This window comes from Cavia porcellus, unplaced genomic scaffold (assembly GCF_034190915.1).
Source record: "Cavia porcellus strain 051 isolate PalLab524CR breed Dunkin Hartley unplaced genomic scaffold, mCavPor4.1 scaffold_22, whole genome shotgun sequence".
Classification (NCBI taxonomy): Eukaryota; Metazoa; Chordata; class Mammalia; order Rodentia; family Caviidae; genus Cavia; species Cavia porcellus.
In genome coordinates, this window is record NW_026947505.1 from 20,354,170 (window position 1) to 20,382,091 (window position 27,922).

General features: G+C 40.3%; 1 protein-coding gene and 1 long non-coding RNA gene across 11 annotated transcripts in view; one reads left to right on the forward strand and one right to left on the reverse strand.

Annotated features, from left to right (window-relative positions):
* Positions 1 to 27,922, forward strand: part of Plekhg1 (pleckstrin homology and RhoGEF domain containing G1) — a 209,499-nt gene that overhangs the window by 130,823 nt on the left and 50,754 nt on the right. The window lies entirely within an intron of this gene.
* On the reverse strand, positions 446 to 9,006 carry LOC134472072 (uncharacterized). 3 transcript variants are annotated; one of them, XR_010041895.1, is made up of 4 exons: positions 8,878 to 9,000; positions 8,521 to 8,598; positions 6,713 to 6,849; positions 446 to 1,550 (listed from the first exon to the last, which is right to left on the reverse strand). It is a non-coding gene; the product is annotated as an uncharacterized LOC134472072 (long non-coding RNA). The 3 variants fall into 3 exon arrangements; XR_010041893.1 differs by having other exon boundaries at positions 8,521 to 9,006; XR_010041894.1 differs by having other exon boundaries at positions 446 to 1,532; positions 8,521 to 9,000.

Here is a 27,922-nt window from a genome sequence, read left to right on the forward strand (position 1 = left end):
ACCCATCAGCTGTTCTAACATTAATCACAACTCCACATTCCCTCTGGGAGTTTCGAGAACTGCTGATACCTGAATCATTGGCCTGGGGTGTGGCCTGAGCAGTGGGCTCATCACAGATCTCCAGGTGATTCTAATGCACAGCCGAGCCCAAAGCTTGTATTATGTGCCAGGCTCTTCCCTGGTTGGCTCTGGGAGAAGCGAGTGATGAATGGAAGAAAAACTGCCAGTTTTATCTTGTCTTGAATGTTTTCTTTCTTACACTTTTAAAGTAAATGCTTTTACATAAAAATTTACATGATTATTATAATTACAAATTACTTGCATAAATTATTCTTCATGAATTGAGCTCATCTCATGTACCAGATCACACACTCTGGAAATTGTTACTCTTTGACTTTGATTTGTAGGTAGGTCTTGGGGATAAAGCAAGAATGACCAGTAGAACTCAAATATTAACTCATTTTTTATTTACAGTTATGCATGTTAATATTTCCAGGGAAAATTTTTCTATTACTAAGCCATACTTATTCTGCTGTCTAGTAGGATACCAAATTATTTCATTTGTTGATATCTATTACCTATTTTAGGCTTTTACTCTAAAATGTGTTTCAGAATATAGCAAAATGTTTACTGATGAGCCCATTCTGTACCAAATACATCCACTGTTAGAAGTTTAGAGAAAAGTAAAAAAAACTTATTGTTATGATCGTGTGTGGAGTTTCATAGACAATAGAACCAGACACTGTCTCCTAAAAATAATTATGTCATAATTTCCCAGTAAAAATAGAAAAGTCAATTGCTGCTCAACCAAAACAATATGTGGTACCAAATATAGAATAAAGTAGACCAATTTTTTAAAAATTTCAACAATGATGTCATTGTCCTTGAAAAGAAATACCTGTGAAACAGCCAAAAATTTTATAATCCATCAAGAAACCTGTGGTCATTAAAGATTTCTGTAGTTTATACTCCCCCCCCCTCTTACTTTCTTAGAAATTTTCCACCTAATCAAAACTCAGCTTACTAAGAAAGAAACATTTAGTTACTGAACAGGTATAACCATAGAGACTTTTTTCTTTCTTTTTTTTTTCTGTCTTTTTTTAAGTAATTTTTTTATTTTAAAGGAAATAAAACAAACAGAACAGTATTGGATTTCAAAAGCAAGATAGAAGAAAATCTCTCATTCTTGCTGTATTGCATATTGTTATCCTCTGAATAGATGCTCAGACTACCTGCTTCTGGCCTGCAAAATCAACCAAACAATACAAGCATTAAGTTGTTTTTTTACTTCAGCTGCTATCATCTCAGCGTGTGTTCCTCTAAATCAGCCAGTTGCTTACAGGGTGGAGCTGGGCAGTACCCTTCTTGTCTGCCATCCACATGCTGGCTCACAGGAGGGTGCAGGTTGGCTTCTTGGTTCTCCTCCTGCCGCCCATGGCTGCCACTGGCTCACAGAAGAACATGGATTGGCTTCTTCGTTCTCCTCCCAGCCTACAAGACTCTTTTTTCTGAGGTTGGTTAGTAAACCTTGGCTAAGAAGAAATAAGATACTGTTGAAAAAAAACCAATAAAGACAGAATTATTTTCCTAAAAGCATTTCAGTATAAGTTTTACTTGGAACTATCCCAATGCTCTTGGCTTTTTTTCTGTATCCATAAATTTTCTATATGCATGCCTTGCACAGAGCATTGGTGAGGTTTTCTCCAGAGGACCAGACAGTAAAGAGTTTAGGCCTGATGGGCCTCACAGTCCTGGTCCCTAGTGCTCAGATACGCAATGGCAGCTCAAAAGCAGCTATGGTCACTATAGAGGAACACATGTTCCTTCAAGTTCTAGCAAATCTTATGCCACATTTTATCACCTGTAAGATAGGACTAACAACTAATACCTGCATAGAGTTCTTAGAGTTGGATTAACACGAAATTTCATAGAATTGTGCCTGGCACATGATAAGTGGATGATAAATTAAAAATGTAATCATCACCAGGCCCTTCTGGATTTGCTGGTTGAGAGTGAGACACTGTTTTACCTAATGTCTTTCCAAAAACAGTCAGGTTAACCAAACTCACTAACAACAGAATTTTAATTAGGAAAAAGATTTTAATGAGTAATTCTGGTATGATTTTGAATGAAATTGGATTATTTTTAATGAACTCACTGAAAATCTGAGGTTGAACATAAATAAGGAGACAGAGATGGAGGATGGTGTGGAGAGACAGGCTCTTGGGGAAGAGTCTGGAAGGTGGAGGGGACACCCAGTCCCCTCCCCACGAGGACACGGCTGTGCTTTGTTCCCACGTCACAAGGGCACTGCATCATTCATTACCACTACCTAGGAAGCCTCAGACTCTGACTCTAGGTAATGGTTGTGTACTGTGCATGTTAAGAAGCTAGAAGGAAGGGTTTTGAATGTTTTTACCATAAGAGAATTAAAAAATGTTTGAGGAGATAGGGTTTTTTTTTTCCCATGAAATCACCAATTATTTTCATACCTGGTGCCAAGTCTACCCAACACAGATTGTTTTATATGGATGTATTTAGTCAATTTCTTTTACAGTTTGTTTTCTTTGATCTGTTATTAACTTAGTTTTATAATTTGATAGCTGGCTTCCCTAAAATCCTTTATTTTCTCAAATACAATTTTTTCTTTTTCTTTCTTTTTTGCAGTACTAAGGATCAAACCTTAGGGACACCATAATACTGAGCTATGTCCCCAGGCTCTCACGCCCTCGCACTCCCTTTTTTTGAGATAGTCTCTCACTAAGTTACCCAGGCTGGACTCACACCCGTGATTTCCTGCCTTAGCCTACCAAGGTACTATGTTTAGAGGTGTGTGGCACTGTACCTGGCTCAGATGAAGAATTTTAAATTGGAAAGGGGGCTACTTGTGAACAGTCTACTCTAACAATTTCTTATCATATGCAAAAGATTTTCTTTGGTTAGCTCTTTCTAAGCAAAATTTATTTCCAGAAGGGGGAAAAAAGAGTTCATTGGGGGAGACAATGAAAAGGCATTGGCACTTATGTGGTATCATAGTTTCCGTTTCTCTGTACTCTACTTTACTGACTCTCTGCTATTACTAATAGCAATCAGTAGTTATTCCCAATTTAATTATCTTCCCCATAAGTGGTGTGTTTTGTTTAAATGCCATATAGACACACGATCTTCACAGATCAGGTTTAGGTTTCGTTTTTAGGATTTGTAAGCAATGACACATTTGTGAAAGATCATTGATGCACACACTGATTTAGATGACTCTCACATAAACAATGATTACACATGATCCCCAATATCAGCATAGCTTATTTCTGGGAAGAAATTGTCTCACTTTAGTTGAATAGTAGGATCCCAAATGTTGTTTGCACATGCAAAGAAAATTGCATGGCTTCTGGCCCATGTGTAGAGACACTGTATTAAAATAATCCAGAATATACACATTTTTCATTCACTTGCCACTAAGGGATTCAAAAGTGAATGCTCTCTGGAAATTTAGCTAAAAATGCCGCTGTTCTTATTTCTACTCCCTTCGTTCCTGGCATTCCTCCCCAGACTCTTATCTCTGGATGCCTATCCCACCTGCCTTGGCTAATCTGTTCCCTTCTCTGCTCCTTGGGCCAATATCCTCAGTATTGATTTTGTGCACTTGACATTTGAGAGAAAGAAAGAGAAGTAAGATATTGACTGTCACCATGCCCGAGGGAACAATGAGGCTGTTATTTCCATCTCTATATGTGGCTCTTAGGAACAGTCACAGATAAAATGAGGTGATAAACGTGAAAGTGACTTGAAAGTAAAATGGCCAGTGCTACAGTTCGTGGCAAGATGGAACTCTATCGTTGGGAAGTAGAAAAGAAGGGTCTCTTTCATGTTTAATGGGACCTTCGACTGACTGAGCAAGGACTTCCCTGGCAGAGTGGGTTTCTTTAATCTTTCTAAATGATCTGTAAAAGAGCCTTTGAGAGCCTCATAAGATCAGGCCTCAGATAGAGTTCATGGCCCGTTTCACCCTTTCAGTACAGTTTTTAAGTAGATCCTAATGTTACATAATGCCATATAATTGGAAGTTACATTCTCACTATAAAATGGCCTTTTTTAACTCCAAGATATTAAATAAAATAATCCTTTTGGTACAGTGAAGATACGTGTATTTAGTATGGGGGAAAAAGTGGATAAAGTAAAAAGTATAAAATGTGCATTTTCTTTCATATGCCAGATACCTAAGATACTTTTCAAATACCCATAAAGTGTGTTAAAAGCTAAGAAGTGTTATAGCCTTAATGTCCAAAATATAAAAAGCCAAAGCTTCAGCCTGTGTTTGCTACAAGCATTGAACATTATTCAAAAGCAGTTGCTGAGCAAAACTCAGATGGCGACCTCCACTCACCAGCCTTTGTGACTGTGAGTCCATGGGCACTCTTCATTTTTTGGGTGATTATATGGACAGCAGCAGGGCAGGGGGAAGAGAGAAGGATCCTTTCTACACATTGAGTAACTTAGAACCCATGAAAGGTTGTTCACCCACTGCTTATTGACAAGGCTGCTCTGGGTGCTGATGGCGTGAGTTAGTTGGAAGGACGTCTGTCTTAGCAGGACCTCTGGAACTTGTGCACAGTGGAGGAAAGACACCCACCCCGAGGCCTGAGAAGTTTGTGCAGCAGGTTCACTCAAGCTCTGCTTGAGGCTCAGCATAGGGCCTTGTATGATGTTTGAAGCCAGGACCAAACAGAATGTGAGTTTGCCTTAGTCCTGGGGCCCATCTCTCAAGGTCCTCTTCCCAGCAGTCCTGTGGGAGACAGAACTGTTTGGTATGGAAAAGGGCGTGCATGTGTGTGTGCATTTGCATGTATGTCTGGGCCACTTTTCCCATAGCCACGAGGCAGCATTGCAGGGACTTTCCCAGGACCTGCCATGATGCCTGGCACAGAGGAAGAAAAGGTCCGCACCCAGGAGAAGGCTGTTGGCCAGAGGGATTGTCACAGACTTTTCTTTGCAGATATCCTTACTTGATACCCTCCCAGCAGTTTAAATAGCATGTACTATGCTAACCCTTCTAAAAAGGTTCATTTAGACTAAAGTTTTTTGAATGCTGAGGGCAAAAATGCATGCCATGCTAGAGTATAAAACTTGGCAGAGAATGTTTTCAATGAAGGCTTGTTATGTGGGTGTACTTAATAAAGAATGTGTACTGTAGTGCTTGGCACAACTTAATATGCTTTTTCTTTTACATGGCAATTGAGTACTTTTATGTGGCTGTATCTCTTTATTTTATCCTCCACAATCTATCATAATGAGTGAACTAGAACTGTCTTAAAATTATTTGAGATCTAGGATAATTGAGAAGCAAACCTAACAGTCTTTGTTCATGAATAAATTATTCTTTAAATAATGCATCTAATCACTGTACTTAGAACCCCACATTGACTGTTCATTTTCTACCTCTTCAGTACTGTTATTGTTATCATTATTATCATGACACCTTCCCTCACATACACTCTCTTGCCACTCAAAAACAGTAGCACAAACTTAGAAAGTGACCACACCGAGTGATTTTGAGTGTTCCTCTCTTCTGACACCTTTGAGTATTCTGACACCTCCTGTGGGAGGAAGAAAGTGGACTGGTTTTTCATGTCTTTGCATTCCTAATAGGTTTTCCCATTTTGATCATTCTATAAATATTTTCACGTTGATTTCTAATGACTAAAGAAAATAGTACCAAGTGGGCAGCATTTAGTAGAAACACAACAAGTTGAAGTTTGCAGAGTTACTAAACTAAAACAGCTGTTGGCTGTTTGCAGTTCATGTGGACTATGGCTAATACCAGTTTAGATTATTTCCTCCAAGCCTTGGAGCTAGAACTTGAGTCAAAACTTAGAAAAATCATATAAAATGCATGTATTGATCAGATTCTTATGGGAGCATGGTGTAAGCAGTGAATGTCGTGAAATTCCTAACATTTACAACAATTTCTATCACCTCAGTGGAAACCAACAGCTGCAGACACTCTATAGAGCTAACACTTCTGAGACATAACCTTAACAAAAACAATCACTAAATGTAACATTAGTAGCAACTGATATTTGAATACTTACCATGTATCAGGCACTGATAACCCTACAACCCTGTGACGTGGGCAATGGTATAGTTCCTATTTTAGAGACTATTAACAGCAGAGAAGATAGTTGACTTATCCCAGATCTCCCAGATGGTTAGCGGTAAAGCTGGAACTGGAACCTAGCTCTCACTCCAAAGACAACTCCTTTACCATTAGTCTACATTGTCTCATAAACCTCTTAGGTGCTAACAGGACGTTCAGTGTTTTAGGACCAGGTCGTTCTTGGTTGTGGGGAATAGTCAAGTACATTGTAGGATGTTTGGCAGCACACCTGGCCTCTACCCAGCAAGTGCTAACAGAATCATCATCCTCCCCACTTTTAACAACCAAAAATGTCTCTAGATATTACCAGATACCCTGGTTGAAAAATACTGCTCTAAAGATTTTGAATGCGTAGTGTATTAATAAAGGTAGGCTAAGGTGCAGTAACTAGTAGACTTCAAGAATCGAGTTACTGGGCTGGGGATTTAGCTCAGCGGCATAAGCGCCTGCTTTGCAAGCAGGCAGTTGTGAGTTCGATCCCCAGTACCGATAAAAAGGGAAAAGACCAAAAAAAAAAAAAAAAGAATCGAGTTACTTAACAAAAGTCTCCCGCTTCACCTAAAACAGTCCTAAGAGTGTCCAGGTCGATGGGTTCAGCATTCCTCCATGCAGTCATTCTGGGACCCACACTGATGACTTGCTACCATCTTCAGCATGTGGCTTCCAAAGTAGCAGAGATCTTGACTGTTTCATTGCTAAAGAGCAAAAAGATATGGAGATCATGGGAGAGGTTTTGGCAGACATACAAGTGACACACATGCCATAGCCATGCCAAATCTAGGAAGACCAGGAGATGTATTTGTGCACCCAAAGAAGGTAAGAAACATTTTTGTGAGCCATTAGCAGTCTCTGCCATGCATTATATATAACTGAGGTGCTCTCACTCTAAAACCTACACCATTGTGTCATCCTGCTAAAGCAAAATAGAAGTAATGAATAGGGGTGGGGGGGGGCAAGGAAGGGAGGGGTGTAAGAGACAAGGATTGATTTTCATGTTGCTTTCTTGCTAAAGTTACAGTTACTCCCTCTACTAAAAAACCCCATAGACAGTTTAAAATAACTTCTTTATGCAGTACTTGAAGCAGATTCAGACCAATGTATCTTCCTACTGTCCCTCCCCCCATTCTGGAATGTCTCTATCACCCCATTTTCTCTCCTCTTTCACCCTCATTTTGAATTACCAACCTCTCTTTTGTTTTGTACTCATTCCTACCCATTTGACCTGGTAGGTTCTTTGGGATTATTTAACACCATAAGTCAGTATTTCAGGCAAGCAGATGGCTGCTGTGTGTAGCGGAGATTGGGGTGGAGATTCTGATTGTAATGGCCAGATTCTGGAAAGGTGTGAGCAGGAGGAAATGGTCTGTCTCTATCTGCCATCCAATGCGTCATGCAGCTGTGCCAGGAAGCTGCAAGGTTCTTGCCACACTGATAAAACTGGTAAGAAAATGGAGTTTCTTCCTCTTTATTCACCAATCCTTTTAAACTCAGAATAGGAACCTGAGAAACTAAAATGAGAAGTATAGGCACATAAAAAGTAAATTGTTTTAGTGCATTGTTAAGCCTTGTGCCCTTCAAATCAGCTCATATCATTTAGATGCATTTCTGGAAGAAACTGAAGTCCACTTGCATCTTTTTGGAGATGATATTTTAGGATATAAGTTTACAATTTATAAAATAGCCCACTTACATTGTTAACTTTTACCAGGATATGGTTTTCAAATTACCAAGAACTTGGTGGCAGTAACATAATGATCACCAATTGGTATAATAATTACGGATGCAATGATTTTCTTCATTGTCTTCTAAGAAATACTAAATCTCAGGTGGTGGAAAGGTTGCTGCTGAGTTCCTGATGATCCTGCTTCTTGTAACTTAGAGCTGAGACGAATTGTTGGAATAGGTGTAAGTATGTCCATGCATGTGTAGGGCCCTGAATCAGGCTTGGTAGGACGTCTTCCCTACTCGTCCTGGCTGTGGGAATGTGTGAGCTGAAAACAGATCATAGACAGGTATTGTCCTTACTCCTATGTCAGATGTCTAAACCTAGAGAGGAGAGGAGAGGAGAGGAGAGGAGAGGAGAGGAGAGAGAAAGGGAGAAAAAGAAAAAGAAAGGGAGAAAAAGGATACAGATGATAAGAGGGAAGGTGCTGGGTTACCTACAATGGGCTCTTCTGTAATTTGACATGTATATTATGTATGTGTATGTATATGTTCACTCACTCTGAAAAATCTCTCGGGGGAAAGTAGGACCTATGGGAAAATCGGATGCTGAGCAGAGGAGTCATGCATCCCATCAGTGACACATAACAAAAACATAGACCTTATTTTTACGTGTGTTGAATGGTTAAGAAATGCTTACCTACCAAAGGAAATATGATGCTTCACCTCGAAGACGACCTGAAGTCACTTATAGACGCCACAAGGTTCTCACAACCACCACTCTGTGTATGAGAATAAAAAGAAATGAGAAAAAAGAATGAGAAATAAGAAATAAAAAACAAAGAAAGGACAGAGAAGAAAATGTTAATACTGGCTAAGAGGAAAGAGAAGACTTGGAGAGGGTGCCTAGTAAACTCTTGGTATAACTATGAAACTTAATACAAGGAATGACAAAATATACAATGTTTCAATTTTTAAAAATTTAAAAGATACATTGCCATTAATCCCCCTCACAATGCTTCCACTTTCTTCGAGTACGTTTATCCCATTTTTCTTGGCACCTTCTGAAGCAGCTCAGGAAATCCTCTTTCATGCGTGTCCTTACAAGCTGTGATCAAAAATCCTATGAATACTGCTGCTGAGTGCCATGCAATGGAAAGGCATGCTTCTAAAAACACCGCAGTGTGTTCTTATCTACTTTATGCACCGAAACTGGCACCTGTGATTTCTGGCTCTTTCCCAGAGTCAAAATGACCACAAAACGTAAACATTTTGAGTCACTTTAGAACATCGAGGCAGCTGCAAGAAGACGATGCTCAAGAAGGCTTCCAGAGTGTTTGAAGCAAGGGAGACTATTTTGAGGAAGATTGATAACACTGTGTCTTTTACTGTAATATATTTTTAAAAATTAAATATTCCTTGCATTTTTTTAACCTGATATATCTCTTTTTCTGACATTAAAATTAGAATATTTTTCCACCTATACTTGAAGATTCAGTTGACAGTGTTTTAAAGGAAAGGACAAAAAGCATAATGAGACAAGGTAGAATACTGACGGAATTCTGCTCTTTTCACAGACGCAACTGGGGGTGGACATTTTGTGTGCATTTAAAATGTCTGCAACCAACATGTCCCTATTAGCTTTAAGGCAACATTTGACTTTATGAGAAGACATTTCACAAACTTCAGTTAGCTCAAGTGATTGAGTAGCTGTTATTATTGGTCTGCTAAAGAGCCTTTAATATATTTCAAAGACCGCCTTGGGCAAAATTCTATTAAAGATTTGCTAAAACAGGTCCTTTCCGTTGGGATAGAATCATGCTGCTTTTTGAGTGTGTGCCATCTTGAATGTTCAATTATACTGAGTGGGTAGGAAATTATAGAATCGAAGAAATTATCTTCTAAACAAACCACCCTACTGTAGGGAGAACTTTCCCATGGCCAGAAATGTCTTCCAAAGAAAAGGTGATATTTGCCCTGGAAGAGAATTGGCCTGGACCGTAGAATAAGCCTAAGACAGAGTGAATGTCCACACACGCCTGTTGCAGGACACCCTGAGAAGGAAGAGGCAGCCGCAGCAGATGCATGACTTACCAGCCATGTAATTTGACTGTTTTGTGGTCATTCATGTTTTCAGTTTCTCCTCTTACTACCAAAATTGTTTTGCTACTTAAAGGAAATGACATTATTCTGCTTTACATTTTGCATAGACTTTTTAAAAGTCATTTTCAGGTGGTAAAATATACACAAATAAGACGATTTTGATATTGTTAAGTATGCAGTTCAGGAGCATGAAGTCCATTCACATTGTTACACAACCATTGCCGCTACCCATCTCCAGGACTCTTTATCCTTGCAAACTATAACTCCTACCCTTAAACAATAATTCTGGGGCTGGGGATTTAGCTCAGCAGCATAAGCACCTGCCTTGCAAGCAGGCGGTCGTGAGTTCAATCCCCGGTACCGATAAAAAAAAAAAAAAAAAAAAAAAAAAAAAAAAACAATAATTCTGCACTCCACCTCCCACAGCCTCAGGAAACTTCCAGTCTACTTTTTGTCACTATGCATTTGACTGTGCCTCCTTTACATGGGATCATATAGTATCTGTCCTGTTGTGACCAGCTGATTTCACTTTCAGGGTTCATCCATGATGTCAAATCTCCTTCCTCTTGAAGGCTAATATTCCCTTGGGTGTGCATATGACATTTTGTTCATTTCTTCATCTGTTGATATGCACTTGAATTGCTTGTAATTGGCCTTTTGGATTTAGCAGAATCACTCTAGATTTTTGAAATGGAAATAGCTCAGTTAAGCCTAACTTAATTGATTTTAAAAGAGCAACAAAGGTTCTATATAATGTTCTACATTTTATAAAATTTCATGTGTTTTAAATTCCTAGCACTCAGTACTACAGTGACACTTAAAAGACTACCTATAAATATTTGCTGAATACTCAGCTGTTAATATTTGCAGCAATTATTTGCTATTATTTTTACACATGAGAAAATGGAAACCCTAGTGATTTCTCTGATTGGAAGCAAATCCTAGTTCTTGAATGTTCTTTGATCTTGAACAATTTCTCAACATCTATAAGCTCTGGTGTTTTCATCTTAAACTAGGGGAGATATTGAGAACCTTCTAGGACAATGGTAGCAAACCTATGACACCTATGCTGAGCAGACTGTTTATTGTCATCAGAAGCACTAAAAGGTTCGCCATCACTGTCCTGGGACATTGTGCAGCTTTACATTAGCTAATGCCTGGAATACACTTAGCAAATACGTGAACCATTGTGAACCCTCAGCAGCTAATATTGGTCTGCCGAGGCCCCAGACTCCACAGCTATATATTGGCAGTGCCAGGATGTATCCTAGGAAGTATTCTGCCTCCCATCCATTCCACTTAGTAACAACTGGGAAAAATTAGAAGCATTTTATGGAGTGCTAACCTGTTACATACTCAGTTAGGTGAGTCTTCATGAAAATGTATGAATGCAATTTTTTAGAATCATATTACTTTCTTGCCAGGTTTTCTGTATCTCAGCCATTGACAAAGATAAAATTGGCATTTATCAGGGGGAGAACTTGTTGTCTACTCACCACATAGCTCATATAAAACCAGAACACATGGTGGTGGGACACAGGAATAATCAGGGTCATTTCCTTGGTGACTTCTTCAGTGAGTCTTAACTAGCAATCCAGAATTTGCCCTTTCCCTCTAGTTCTAGCATTGGTAGTTTTTGAGGGTGACCTATCACCTCCCACTCTCCTGCAAGACCAGCTTCTTCTGGGATTTGCCATGTGTGGGCATTAACACCCCAGGGTATACTCAGGGAACCTTCTGCCAACTCTATCCTGAAGGAAGAGCTGCCTCCCAAGTTTCAGATCTTATGCAACACAGAATAAAGCCAAGAGTATGATGAAGGAATACATAAACTTATATTCAAAACTGTTTAGAGTTTTCAAAGTGTACTTTGGGTAAGAAAGTCCAGTAGGAGAAAAGCTAAACTTCAAAACTGGGAATTAATAAGACATCATAATGATCCCTTATGAGATACACTCCATTAACTGGTCATCAACTAGATCTCAATCTCGGAGACTAAGCTCTCATAAACAGGTTCAAAGGGGCCATTATTTGAGCAATTAAAAGCTATCACTTGAGAAATCTGGTTAGGAGGAGCAAGGGAAACCTAGAGATCTTTCTAAGGCAGAGGCTGCTGTTATACTTCAACTGGGGACCTTCTCTGGCCCTGCCCCTTAGCTGCTGTACCCAGAGTGTGGCTGGTATTATTTGGACAAAGTCAATGATCTCTAGTAACTTGCAAAAATATAATATCATGCCTGCTAATCTATGCTGGGGTGATATTCAGAAAAACTGTTGATTTTATAATTTTAAAAGGATATGTTATAGTTTGTTGTAGTGTTTAGTTTGCCTGTATATAGTTGGGATTCATTTCTAATATAATAAGATACAATAGTGGATTGAATTATTTCATTCAGAACTTTGATTTGAGCTGAATCAAACTGGATTTGATTCAACACAGCATAGTGACACACACCTGTAATTTCAGCTACTCAAAAGGCTGAGGCAGGAGGATTGCAAGTTTGCCATAGCTTAGTGAATTAGCAACACCCTGTCTCAAAAAGTTTAAGAAAGGATTGGGGATGTATCTCAATGGTAGAATACCTACAGGTTCAATTCAAGTCCTTCTAAAAACAAAACAAAACAAAAAACTAGGGTTCATTTAATGGACCAAGCTCTAATCTGGATGCCAGCCCCATGCCGACAGTCAACTGTGTGTCCGTGGACTAACAGCCAGTTTGACCTCAGCTTCTGCTTCTGTAAATGGAACTAATTCAGAAAGCCTCAATCTACAGATGACTGGCGATCACATCCCCACCAGCCTCAGCTCTCAAGAATGCAACCAGGAAATAAGTAGGTCCTTTGAGCAGCCAAAATAGATTTTTCAAACAACAAACAGTCAACCCTGTGTTTTTACCCAAGCAGAAGCCCCAGCCCACACTGAGAGCCTATTTACCCTCCTTGTTTAAAATAAGCTTAAGTGATTTCCTAGCCTCCAGCAAATACAGGAGGCATGAGGAGGAGGATGGGACAGCAACAAGGAGCCAGAGGAAAGAGCTTCTCCTCCTTTAGAGACTCATTAATGGAAGTCCATTAGAATGGTCAGAAGCGCCCCAGCTACGCAGCTGAATCTTAACAGCAAATTACAGCCCCTTCCCATGGACTGACAGATCAAGCAATTTTCACATGATATTAGTTCCACAATCTAAAATAGATTGTTGGATGCCTGGGCTTCGTAAGTAAAGTGAGAATTTAATTGTAATTAACCTGTTAGACTTTTTTTTTTTGAATTGTGATAAAATATATATCCTTGTAACCACGATTCAGTAGCATTCAGCACTGTCCCATGTTGTGTCACAATAAACATTCTCCCTGGAGACACTGTGTGCCCACAACAGTAACTTCCCACTCCCCGCTTCCCAGCCCCCATCTACCTCTCCTGTGAAATCCACATATCCCAGCCCCTCTGTAGATCCAGAGTCTTTATCCTTTTGCATTTGATTTATGTCACTTGGCATATGTCCACAGTGTAGCCTGTGTCGTTAATTGTAATTAACTTTGACTATTAGGGGGAATTCTTGCACAGCAAGGGATCCCTGAACAAAAGCGAGGTGATATTTTATGAAAAGCAAGAATCTTTCTTACTCTGTAAGGGGAGCAGTGTTAATAAAACAACACAGGCTGATGAGAACTTGTAGGCATCTCTCTCCAGCACCAAACTGATTTCTGGTTCTGTTAAGATTCTTTGTTTTATTAAACAAATGTAGGGAAACCTAGCCAGAAAGCAGATGAGGCAGCAGCAGCCTAAGTCAGCTATTTTATGTGACAAAATCACACCGTATGAGGTCCTGAGTTCTATTCCCTATCCAAAAAAAAAAAACACTCTCTCCCACCCCACCCCCCATGCGGCCTATAGGACTGTCCACATAGGCACCCACTTAAGGGTAGGGGGCGTGTGCACATGTGCGTGTGTATGGAGGCCGGAGGGCAATTCCTTTAAAACTATAAAATATTTCCTTTGGGAAATAGAGATCTTTTTTCCTTCTGCATCAATAAGAAATGCTACAAGGATTCCTTCCATTTTAGAATGGTCACCCCTGTTAACCTTTCAGAAAGTGCTGGAGTGACAAGGGGCGGCCACTTGCCCCCTGGCCCACATTCAATGTAATGTATAACGCTGCACTAACTGCTGCTTTTGTCCTGTTCTCCTCAAAGCCAGGATAAATCACTCACCCTGGGCCAGTTTATGGTCTGGACAATGGTGTTACAAATGCAAATTCACCCAGAGAAGGGTGAGAGTTAATCTACTTTTGATTAGAGAAGCCTTTCTTTTCTTGTGCAGAGGCAGGGGTTCCTGGGTAGAGAGAGAGGTTTAAAAAAAACTAGGTGCATAGTTTAAGGACCTTTGTCATCTTCAAGAGGTGGTATAGTTTAAAAAAAAAAAAATGCTGTCCCTGCAGAAGGGAAGGCAAGAGGAATGTTGAGCTGGGTTAAGATTCTATAGAGCTCCTGCCAGGAAAAGAGAGGCTGAGGGCCTAATTTAACTCTGGCCGTCAGGCTCTGCTTTGCCTGGTGACAGACAGATGTGTTTGCAGGAATTCATCCTACTAACATCTAGGGCTGCAAAGCTACAGTGTGACTCCTCACTGCTCACCTGAGGTGGGAGAGGAGAACTACAGAGATTCTGTAGCTGTGTGTGATGATGAACTGGGGCTTTCGTGGTCGTGCTGAGGGGACAGAGACAGGGTAGCAAGGATCAGAGGGTCTGGGAAGGATCTTGCAGGATGAGTTAACCAAGTGGGCCAGCAGGTGGGGCACTCCTGGCAGGGGAAATTGTCGGTAATGGTAAAGAGACCAAAAGGAACAAGGAGTAAAAGAGGAGCCCAGAAAGATAGCCAGAGGCCAGAGACTTTGAGCACCCTCCCTTTTGCTGAAGGCTACAGAAGGTCTCCGCAGTCAGCCGGCCATCAAATCTGAGTTGTAGAAATCAGTTGAAGATTGGAGGGATAAGACCAGCACCACAGGGATTGGCTAGGATGTCTGTGCAGAGGGAGATGAACGTGAGACTGGCAGAGGCATGGCGATGGGGAGAGTCTGTTACAGTAGAGATACAGCTGGGAGGGACAAGTGTCACAGCAGCAAGACCGGGGTCTTGGACATGGTGGGTGACTAGAGAGGCCTTTTCGTACATGTCTCTCCTGACAATCTTCAAATCCTCTCCCACTACTAATGGCTGGTAACAAACTGCTCACAGCAAAGAAAGGAGGAGAGAGAGCTTATTGTCAGGGTGCAGAGAGAGGTCATTTGCTAGTAAACCAGAAGAAGATCCAATCTGGTCTGCCTTGCAGCTCTACTTAAGGAGGAATATGGGACTCAGAGCGTAGCTACTGCCACCACTGTGTGCTGACCCCTTGCACCAGGTACCTGGAATGGACTGAGGTGTTCAGATCCTGGAAAGAAAAAGATATGGGCATCGTATTACTCCTGTTCAAGAGCTTGAACACTGGAGTCTCAGCAAAGTGAACAACCCACTATGGGTCTGGGTCTCAGACCCAGGCTCCCTGATGTGCATTTTCATCATCCTGTGATGTGCATCCAAGGCTTTCTGTGGTGAACCTGGTGAACTATCCTCAGTGCCATAATATGCCTTCACATAAATCTGCTCTCCTGGAACAGCACATTTATAGCAAATACCAACTGAATCTATTATAAGAAAAGGCATGCAATACTCTTCTGTTGTAATCGAGAGCTAAAATGTTCCCCAAATGTCTTGTGCCCAAGGGTAAGAAGATGATAGGATCACAGAGGAACTATGCTTACCAGTGGATTAATCCTCCTATGAATTTATAGCTGAATATGCTGTTAGGTGCCAAGACTTGTTTGGAAGCGACTTTTCCTTTCTGTGTGTCTTCTCTGTTTCCTGGCCACTATGGGTTGAGCAACTTTTCTCTGCTATGCGCTTTAATCATGCCATTTCTTCCTTGGTGCCTTCTGGTCATGGACGGAACCCTCTGGAATTGTGAGTCAAAATAAACTTAAATTGCAGGGGTTGAGTATTTTATTCCAGCAACAAAACTGACTGGTACAACTTCTGTCCAGATCACAAAATTGCTGCTGTAGAAATTCATGTAATCTCTTGAGAACTCACTTATGAACTCATTTGTCCTAGGAGCATATTTGCTGTTGCTTTCTCTTTGTCTCTCTGTCTCTATCTCTGTATCTCTGCCCTACTGTCTCTGAGTAACATGATGGCCATTGACATGTTTAGATATTTTTTAGATGTTTTAGATTTAAAGAGGATTAAAAACAGTTTTCCCAAATCACACATTTCACCCCTGGGACATAAATTGAGGCCTTCATGACAATATGACAGAGAAAATCTTTTAATGTAGCCCCTGGCCAAGCACTCTTTAGGGATGTCACATCATTTTGGTCCACCTGTATCACTGAGGAAAGACCCACACACATTCCCAAACCATCTGCTCAGCCCCTCTACCTGCCATCTACAGATCATCAAGCCCAGGACTATTTCTGCAGTAATCCATAACTTCTGGTTGAGATTTACTGTGATGAGATCAACAGCAGTGTAGCCAGAGAAGCAATCAGGTATGTCCTCAGGGGTCTTCACTGTTTTTGGTACAGTGATTGGACTAGTTTAGCCTACACATTTCCATATCTAGCAGCAGATTACCTAATGCTGTCAGAGTATAATCACATTCATGTCCACTTAAAAACCACCCTTGAAGAGATCTATCCTTGTGGAGATTCTTTATTTCACTGTATACAATCTCATTGCATTGCAGTTTTCAAGTAGAATAGCTTGACTCTGAGGTCATTATCAATTTGTGTGACTCAGTAGATGGGAAGCTGAGCTAAAGCTTTCCAGCTTTTTCCTCCTTCTAGTTAATTTTACCCAGATAGCCCATAAGATTTTTGGCGGATCAAAACTATTTTTGCTTTAGGGTTGGAGTTCAGGAAATCTGGCACAAATACAACAAGGTTTTTGTCTTCAGAGTCTTATTTTTTACTCATCAAATGATCACTGTTTGAGTACCTATTATATCCAGATCCTTGGCTATAAGAATTATTGGTATTACTTTCCTGATCTCCATAAAACAGATGAGAAGTTGTTCTAATTTATTAATAAATTATATAGTTGTTATACATATTTTTTAAGCCTACTTAGTAGGTGATGTGTACCTACTAAGGTGGGTGTGTACGTGAATAAGCTCTATCTGCTAGAATGGGCCATTGTTTTGTATCCTTATTTCAAAATGTCTCGTTTTCCATAATCAGGAGTCTTTAGGTAAACTGAGAGTCATGATTTGATTTGTAATTAGGAAATGTTTTTGCTGAAGGAGTCAATAGCCATTTTGATGTCTAGGGAAGAAGGCTTTTAAGCTACCAGTGACCAAAGCGATGCACAGAGCTTGCAAAGGAAATCAGAGGATCCTGAAAAATCCCGGCCTACCTGCAGTACCCAGACTGTGACTAAAGCTTACTAGGTATATGGCCTCCTTGTGAAGAGGTGAGGCACCCGCCAGGCCCTTGGCCAGATGATGGGATGCTTTTCCATGCAGGTCCTAAACCTGCATTTCCACTTATCACCTCACTGGTTCCCTGTGATAGTGCCAGGCCTTCAGAGCTTCTCTTCCCTCCAGACAGCTGTTTATGTCACAGCAAATCCTAATTCTGCAAATGCAAACCACTCTGCTTTACACGTTCCCATCATGTGACAATTTTTTGGTACTTAGAAATAACAGAGTCCTAAAAGGCTAAAATGATTTATTTATGATTATTCCTCAGGACTCTTTGAGGTAAGAGCATGTTCCATGGGAGAGCTACAGGGTGATGAGAACAGATGGAAAATGATTAAGTGTTTAAAAAGTTATTATAGTAAACACTTGGCTATTAATCCCCTTCAGAATGCTCCCTTTCACTTCAGACAAAGATTACCATCATCCTTGCCACTTTCTGAAGCACTTCTGAACATCCTCTTTCCCGAGTGTCTTCACGAAGTGTGATCCCAAATGCAGTGAATGCTACAGCCACCCAGTGGAAAGGCAGCTGGTAAAATACAGTGTTTTCCCCATCACCTTACAGATCTGGCGAAATATAACTGCTGGCTTTTCTACAAAGTCAAAAAGACATGACAGACAAGTGTTTTTCATCAATGCAGGATAGTTATGACAACACAACTTAAAGACACTCATGAGAGAAGATGTGGAATGGCTTCAGAAAGCGACAAGAGTCCTGGGATAATGTGTGCAAAGCAGGAGGGAGGGTTTTGAGGGGGATTCATAGCAATGTCATAAATTCTTTAAAAAGTTTAAACATTCACCATATTTTTAAGCTTTCATCTTCTACGTGGATAGAGAAAGTCATGTCTATAAGAAAGACCAGGCAACCAACATGCTATGATCGGCAGGAGCAGTGGAAAGACTGGGAGGAGTACAGAGCCAGGCATAAGCAAGAAGGAAGGAGAGTCTGAGTGAACAGGACAGCAAGACGTGAGCCAGCTTTGACAGCCTAATGGTTGATATGCTCAGCAGATGAAAAGCACCCTTGACGTGTGTATTTATAAAAATTTGAAGGCAACGAGTTGAGCATGTGAGTGGGACTGATGTTCATTCACATATGACCTGGGCTGGTCCTGCCAGCTGGTAGGTGCCTGATAAATGTGATCGATCATGGTTGGTAGGTGCCTGCCTACCCCTTTTAAAAACAGTATTTGGTCCTGAAAATACACTGGCAACAAACCTCCCCTGTTTAAAAAAACTGTGTTAAGATATAAAAGTTTTGGCCTATAACCATGGCATCCCAGAGTCCCGCGTCTAGCTAGCAGATCTAGGTTTGAATGTGACTCAAGTCATACATTCTGTGAATGATCTCGGAAGAGTGATAGGAACTTTCTAAGCTTCCAGTAAAAAGAAACTGATAGCGGAATCACTCCTAGAATGTGGTTTTGATTAAATGAGACCATGCATATAAAGCAGAGAGCTGAGGACCCAGCAATAAATGTAAGAATAATAATGATGGTAATAAATGGCAGTGAAGAGGAGGTAAGTGAGGAGGGATTATTATCTAATAATGCATGGCGAGTTACTGATCTTTTATATTTTCCACCACAGAAAAATGCCTTTAGGCTTTCTTTAATTTTCCTTGATTACTAGGTTTCAAATTATACTAGCAGATGATAAGTAAGATGAGTCGAGTTTTTATTCCGAGGGCCTTAAAGCTGCACCGAGGCACTGCTATCTGCCTCCTCTGTGGATGTCAGCACATTCTCCCATCAGGACCGTGCCCACATCTGGCTCCATCTGTCTGCTCCCTCACTGGGAAAATAAAAAAGCAATTAAAAAATAAAACACCATGTAAAGTGAATCAGATGAGGAGGAAGCTTGAAAAGAGAGCGGGAGAAAAGGGGAAAGATGATTCTCAGGAGAGCAATTTATCACCTTCCCTTACTTTCCTGTGTCAAAAGATAGAATAGTAACAAATATTTTGAGGCTCTAGTTGGCTTTATTTGCATCTCTAGGTTACTGTGACATCCCCTTCTATAAAATGAGTGTTCCCTTCTATAGAATGAGTGTTCCCAGGAGCCAAGCAAAGTTGGCTTTAAATAGGAAGGGGCTGCGAAAACCAGAAATACACCAAAAAACAGATTCTTATGACAGAGGAGACTTCTTTATCATGGGGTCAGATCAAATGGTCCTTTCTGGTCAGTTGCTGTGAATCTCCTGGTGTTTTGGAGAACTGTCCCATGAATTTGGTTGGCGCCCAGTGAGAGAGTCGATTCTGGTCTGGCCTGTGCTATGCGGGCATCATGCAGGAGTCTGGTCCAAGGCCGTGTCCCTGGGAATATAACACCTGTCTAGTTGGTGCCCACTGGAGCCTGGGCCCATGCATTGCTCCCGGTAATTCTGGTGAACATTCTGCTTGCCTATTGTCAATATTTCAAAATATGTTACATTTAAGTATATTAAGTAGATTATCCCAGAAATGCTTCTGTCTTTTTTCAGTAGCCTGAAACAATGGTGACAATATTAAACAGTACAGAGAAAGAGGAATGAGAGCCAGGCATGGCGATGCACATCTCTAATCCCAGCACAGAGAAGCTGAGGCAGGAAGATCACAAGCCTAGCTTGGGCTACGTAGGAAGTTCAAGACCAGCCTGAATTACTGCATATAATGAAACCCTGGCTCAAAAAATAAATCCCATAATAAGTGCCAATTTTTTAAAAAGGAATGGTGGATTACAAAGGAGTATTTAAGTATACTTCACTGTGCAGTGGGATTTCTCCATGACTGAGTGTCCGCCTGTCTAATTTTAGGAAGAGATTTTGTAGTTTGTAGTTTTATAGTTTGTAGCACACTCCTATAACACCAGCATTCTAGAATGCTGAAGCAGAAAGATCACAAGTTCAAGCCCAGTCTGGGCAATTTATCAAGTTAGTGAGACCCTGACTCAATATAATAATTATAGCAATAATAATGATAATAAGCTGGGGTTGTAGCTCAGTGTGAAAGTTCTAGTTTCAACTTTTATACTACGAAAAAAGAAAGAAGAGCCCAAAACCTTTGCATGTTGAGAATATTGCCAATGTAACTCGAACATAGACAGTTTTAAAATACACATTGAAAACAAAAAAGAAAATTAGGTTTTTCTGCTCTGTTATAATAAAGATTCTTGTAAGAAATTTTCTAATTCTTAATTATAACCAAGGGAACTATATGATATTAATTGGAGGCTTACGTTGTCCTAAACTTCTTTTCTGTTGTGATAGCATTCCTCAAATTTTATTGCATGTATACATATCGGTAAGAAATCAGTGAAGATGACTGATTTCTACAAGGGCCATCACAAATGTAGGAAAAGATAGGCATCCAGTGCATTAGGAACTTGTTAATATATTAATGCTAATCCTGTTCACTAAAGTCTTATGTGTATGTCAGGTTGCTTTACTCTCCCAATTTATACATATTTTCTGCTTAAAGGTTTGGGGAAAAACCAAAAAAATATTCCCAACTCCTTTCAAGCCCAGATAAATGTCTCTTTGACTTAACATTTCTGTTCTTAACAAAATCCCTGTCCCCCACCCCAAGCTTCTCTCTCTGGGCACAGTGCTGCCAAATCCTTCCCAGTGCAGGTCTGGCCCTCCCCATCTCCTCCATGCTGGGAGCCTCTGGGAGCCCCCCCACTTTCAGGGAGCAGGAAAACAATAGGGGAGTGATCAGGCACAAGTATCATTTGTCACAGCTTAACAAGAAGGCCATTCCTGAGATTTTTAACTGAAGTTTCATGTATTCAAAGTAGTACAGGAGGCACATGAGACTGAAATCACTCCGATTTTTATAATTCTTTCCTGAAAACAGTTGACAGCCTTCTATCTATTGTCAAAACCATCAGCCTCTATGTGACAAATTAGGGTAATTTGAAATGAGACCTAATACCTTATCAATCCATGACCGCAGCTGCCTGTGGCTCTAAGGTAGGGCTTAGGACACATCTAAAAAGTGTGAGTACTACTCTATTAATAAGAGTTAACCTCCTCTGGAGAGTGACTTAGAAAGAGAGAGAGTCTTTGAGAAGGGGATGCTTTCCTTCTGTACTCTGACTTGTTGGAAGTTTGCTTTCTACAGTGAAGTTTAACCACTGTCAGTGTGGCCACTTCTGGCCCTACACCAGCAGACAGGCCTCCTTTTCCAGGTTCCCAGGGAGAGAGAATTCTGTCCTCATATTTTGTTTCTTCACCTCAGCTCTTACGATGGTCTGTCATTTTCAAGGCTGATTATGGCTAGCTGCTGTCCTCTTGCAATTCTAGGCCTGCTCATTCCCCACTCTTCCTATGTCTATAACCTTCTTATATCTATAATCTATTCATGAGTGGATGCCCAGATGGACAGAGGGATGGATGAATGAGTGGATCGATGGATGAGTAAGTGGGTGGATGGACAGATGACAAGTGGGATGAATGATCACTCAGATCATCCTTCCTGGATATGCGTCCCTCCCATTCACTGCCCTCTCGGTCTCCTCTCTTTGCAGCCATCTCAAATTGTGTTCTGATCTGTGCTTCTCTTCCAAATCAGCCTGCAGCTCACTCTAGTCATTGAGTTTAAGAATCCATTTTTCTTTGTGTTTCCTGAGACTGTTTTGGAAGCAATGAGAGGGAAGCTTGTGGTGAGCTCTGTATTTTAAGGCCCTCAGAGGCCTACAAAGTCTCCAGCCCTGTCCTTATTCCAGGGTATTATCTTACATCATGGTGGGCTATACATTCTGCAGTGCTGAAGGTCTAATGGCTCTGAATGTGCATTGCTAAATCCTCTGCACATTTTAAAATATATTTATTTATGAATAGTACATGTTAGCAGTATATAATGTGTACATTTGAACCCTCTCTTTCAAGGGTGAGTCTGGGTTTTCCCTTATATATCCCTGGAGGTCCCTTCCATTGGTCAGGACCTGCTGACTGTGAGACCTCGGAAGCTACTCTGTAGTAGCCAGGTGCTGGGATGATCCTGGGGCCTGAATTTAAGATGGGAATTTAACCCCAAGTTTCTTCCTTGCTTTATAGGACACACTCACAAAAAGAGTCCGTCAGTTCCCTCAGCGCTCCCCAAGCAAAATCTTCCCCATCCTGTCCTATAACCCCTCCTGGGGTCTCCTTCTGGTACCCTAACCTTAATGTGTCCAAGACTGATGTGTTGTCTTTATCCCAGACTAATAACACTTTTATCTTTAGCTCTCCTAGGAATACGAAGACAAAGAGGGCTAGTGGGATTTGGGCAGCTGACTGGCATTCTGAGCCAGTGGTACTCAGCATGCTGTTCCCTAGGGTCTCTGTACAGAGAGCCATGACTCTATTTCCTCTCTGTTTTCTGTACTGATGCTGGAATGATCTGTGATCTCATTACATCCTTCTGGGACTGCTATCGCCTGCAGAGTGGCAAAAGGTCTCCACAGTCTGCCCATCATCCCAGCCCTACTCCAGGGCCTCCGGTTGGCCACACATACCCCGTCCTCTCCATCCTGACCCAGCTCCCAAAATTGGCCCATCTCAGCTCCTTTCAGTTTCCTGACTTTTCCTCGCCCTAAGCCTTTGCTTTCTCTTCCTTCTTCTTGGATGTTTGGTCTGTTTCCTCTTTACTCTATATTCAAACTCCTACTCATCCTTGAAGAAGCAGCTCCTCCCCAGCCTCCTCCATGAAACCTGTCTATGCTCCCTGGAATGGATCACTTCCTCTTTTCCCCGTGCTCCTTCTGTACTGAGAATTTATCAGTCATGGGTCAGAATACTGCGTGGGACTTCGTATTTACACTCATCTTTTCAGCCAGGCAGGGAGCTCCTAAGGGACAGGATCCTGTGTGATTCATTTTAAAATTCCTAGCTTGTAAAACAGGACTTGGCCTACATTCTTATGTCCACAAAAAGGGCCGGGGAGAGTTTGTATGAATGAATGTCAGTGTGTTTTTAAACCATAAGTGGATATACAAATGAAAGTCATCCAGCTCCTGTGGCATTCCAGTGTGGTACATGGCAGGTGACCACTTTCTGGGAAAGATGGAGGGATTAGAAAAATGGAAAAGCATACTTTCTCTAAAACAAAGCCTAAAAATAAAAATTGGGGCTTGGAATGTGGAAGTGCTAACAACAGAAACTAAACCAAAGAGAGTCAACCATAAAACCTCTTGTCTAAATTTTGAAACATGAGCAAGAAGACTTAGGATCAGAATCTTTCTTGTTTTATTTCTGTACCAGGACATCTACAATTCAGAGGAGAACGAAAGGATAGAAAAACTATCCAGTACCAATAGACACTGTAACTGTAAAGAGCTATCCTTTCTTCTGTTGTGGTTTATCTTTATTATCTTTATTGTCATTCTAGCAGGTCATGACATTTTAAACACGTGCTTTATAAGTAGAGTAAGAAGACAAGTTATTAGAAAAATTAAGACAATACCTAATACAAGCACAGACTTGTTTCTACTTAGCAGTTAGTCATTCGTTCTGTTGAACTAGTATAAAAGTTTCTGTATTTATCTCATTGCAAATTGGAAGCAGTTTGCAAACTGATTCCTATACATTTACCACACCTTAAATAGCACCTGTTTAGACTCTATTTGGCTATCTTCATAACAGACTGTACCAGCCACAAAACATTAAAAAGAGGAGAATAGGGGCTGGGGATTTAGCTCAGCGGCATAAGCGCCTGCCTTGCAAGCAGGCAGTCGAGCGTTCGATCCCTGGTACCGATAAAAATGAGAAAGACAAAAAAAAAAAAAAGAGAGAGAACACTCATGTGCAGATTTTGTAATAGTGGAGATATTCAGAGCATAAACTAAATAGAAAACAAATCCTTTAAAGAAAATCTAAAATCACAAAATGGAAAATTATTCAAATGGGGAAAAGTTCTTCTTTTGTGTGTATCTGTCCGCTCCCTCCTGAAGGTAGAGAGAGTTCTTTGATCCTCTTAGACAACAGTTGTTTGCAGTGCAAAAGTTTTAAATTGATCCTTCGTTGTTAACAGTAGGAGAGCCAGAAGTGCTGACATCCAGCCAATGACATTAATAAGCAGCGTGACAGGCTCTAATAAATTTCATCAGGATCCTGACTCTGTCATTTTGAGCACAGAATGAACTATTATTATCACAGAGCTTCAAACCCCTCATTTTGGCTCCAGATGATTACAGCTGCTAGTGCAGCCTTTGCTAAAGTAGTTTTTAGTAACTGGTTCAGGGTTAAAGTATCATATTTAAAAGACTTAATTATGATCAATGTGGGGAACTAGTTGTGGTCATACAGCTTTGATGTGTTTCTACAGTGACGGACAAAAATGTGAACTCCTAATGATCTATTTTCTCAACAATTTCAGAAAACAAGCAGCTCTTAAAATCCAGTGTCTCTACCATGGACCCTGAGGGTTTTGAAACCCTTTCAATTGGAAATGGGCCATCATTTGTTGGAAACTGGCCATGGTTCTTTGTCTCTCACCCCAGATGAGATTTTTCCAGCCCCTTCACTAAATCTTCCTTTCACATGAAGAATTTAGTCTCAGGTTTCTGCAAGTGAGCAAGCTTCATACTCAAAGTGAGGAAAAAGATTATTAATTCTCTCTTTAGAGCCTCTGGAGCCAGCTGAATGAATCAGGTACCCATAAGTCATCCCAATCCCTCTTCTCACCCCGTGTTGGTGTGAGTTACCATCCACAGTCTCTGGTTTTACTGTTTTTACTTTGCATACAGTATGTTCTATTAAAGTATCCAGCAAAGTATTAAGCTATGAAATGTAATCATCCAATGAGAATTCCGTCTCAGTTTATCCTTTTGTACCATGTGTACCATTTAACCAAAGTATGGATAGATACTTCTACTTTGTTGAGAAATTGCAGGTTTGCATTTTATTATTGGTGTTGCTGTTGCTGTTGTTTGGGGAGTTTGTTTTGTTTTATTTTGGCTTTTGTTGTTGTTGTTGCTTGTGGTACTAAAGATTGAACCCAAGATCTTCATACCAAGCTACATCCCTACCCCTTTTATTTCATTTTTATTTTCTTCATTTTGAGGCTTGTTCTCACTAAATTTTAGCTAAGTTGCACAGGCCTGCGTCATACATGTTGATCAAAATGGACTTAAATTACTTCGGTTCTGGTTTTCGTTAGCTTCTCTTGACTGGGCATTGACTCTGTCCTTTTGGGAAGGTACTTAGTCTCTGGGTAATTGTTCCATTCCTGACAGGAGGAAAAGGCTTGCTGTTGGGAGGTTTTAGTGCCAACTTCATTTAAGCCATGGGAATCTAATTTGTTATTGAGATGACCACTTTTTTATTTTAAAGAGGATAAAACAAAATACAACAAAGCAGATCAGAAGAAAACAATGTAAGTGACACGGGATTTCAAAGTAAGACAACAGAAGATAACAGTGGCTCCCATAATGTCTCTTTGTTTTCTTCTGAATAGTTGCCTATATCTTCACACACAATGAATTCATACAACACAAAATAGTATAAAACTGATCAAAACAGAGTAATAAAGACATTACAGTCCTTCAAAACCAGACAATAGGAAAGTCAACAATGGCTACCATAATGTCTCTTGTTCTCTTCAAAATAGCTGGCCATACCTTCATGTATGTTGAAATTAAACAACACAAAACAGGCTAAAACTACTCTGAGCAAAGAATAAAAGCATTACTAGATTTCACAGCATGACAATGGGAAGTTAGCAATGGATACCATAATGTCTGTTTTTCTTCAAAGTAGCTGTTCATTTCATCACACATAATACTATACCGATTCTCGTAAACTGTTTAGGAGAAGTTTTAGGCATGTATATCTATCCTTTCTGCATTACAGAGAAAAACAAAACAAATTACTAGAAAAACAAGAAACAAAAGAGACAAATAGATAACAATAGCAAAGAGCCCAAAACAATGATGATATAGGCCTTCAAAAAAGGTGGTAGGAACATAACTAAGATTGTTATTTTATATAGTGATCTTCAAAAGGGTTCCTCAGATCACCAGACACAAATCTGCAAAACTGATCCAATCCTATGAATATTAACTGATTTGTTCCAAGAATTTATAGAATTTGTAGCACAATCATCTTAGCTATCTTAAGTGTGTTTATACAAATTTAGCTATTTTTTCTTTTCCCTTCCTTTTGTTTTCTCCTTTTCCCTGAAATATTATTTTTCCCCCTTTGAGCAGATTCTTACCCTTTGACAGTGTTTATTAACAGTTTCATATCTTATGTACTCTTACCATTTCTTACGCTAGGGAGAGACAATATGGTATTTACACATGTGAACTTGATTTATTTCACTTACGAGTATGGGCTCAAGTTGGAGATGACCACTTTCTTCAAAAAGTAAAACTGTTACCAAGAAAGCTTACTTTAAAAAATTTGATCAACACTAATTCATACATGGTAATGATTTTAGTATCAAAAAACTAGAATACTAACTTACTTCATACCAACTGTAAGATGCGCTTTTAAAGAAAGTTAACAATGAACGCTTTGCCTTTAGCTAAAGGAATAAAGAGAACACGAGAGAATTAATGGGGTGATGGAAAAAGCTCTCCGAAGCAATTAAGTGATGGCTGTTAAATCTCAGCTTCTCCTTTCGCCAGTTACACCAGGAGACCCTTGTGTCCGCCACTGACAGTGCCATGGGGCTGAGGTGCTGAGCGCGTGGTGCGGGTGACTTTCCACACTGTGGTTCCTCTGCACGCTGCAGGTCACATGTTATGCTTGGTAGGAAGCCATCCTGCATTGTTCCACCCCAGAGCAGGGAAGTGTATTTATTTTTTATTTTACGTTATTTCAGCTGTTTTTACTTTTTTCTTTATTGTTTTCTTGCCTCCTACGGAGTTCTTTTTCAAGCATTGCTGGAGAGAGGGGAACACTCAGTCATGAACTCTTCGGCACACAAGGGGCAGAAAACAGTTTTCCCCTTTCTCAGAGGTTCAGATAGCTTCTCAGCCACATCGGTTTAATCCACCATGAGTGTGAATCTGTGTGGGAACTGTTCCTGTGTTAAAACACAAAATCATTTCAGAGTTTTCCTCTGGCTCATTAATATATCCATCACACAGAAAAAGCGAATTTTGTTCTTATTTTTTTTTAATACTGTTTAACAAGTTTGTATATGATGGAGAATTTGCTTCTATACTTTAACAACTGATATCTTTGTGACTTAAAGGTTATCTTTAAGTATCACATTTCAGAAATTTTATTTCTGGCTTCCAACTATATGAATTTTGGAGTCTCTTTAGGACGTGTGTCAGTCAAGGGAACAGGAGATTATGTTATGCCAAAACTTTGATGTTACCAAGAACTGTTAGCAGGACCCACCAGGGAACTTTTAATACATTGGAGGGGTGGATGTGCTCATGTGTACCACATTCTTCCCCTTTGATAAAACTCCACATTCTATAAATAGGTTAAGTGTTATCATCATTAGTGAGAGAGCAGCTCTGTATTCTCATGGTTAATGAGCACATCAGTCTCATAATTACTTGAA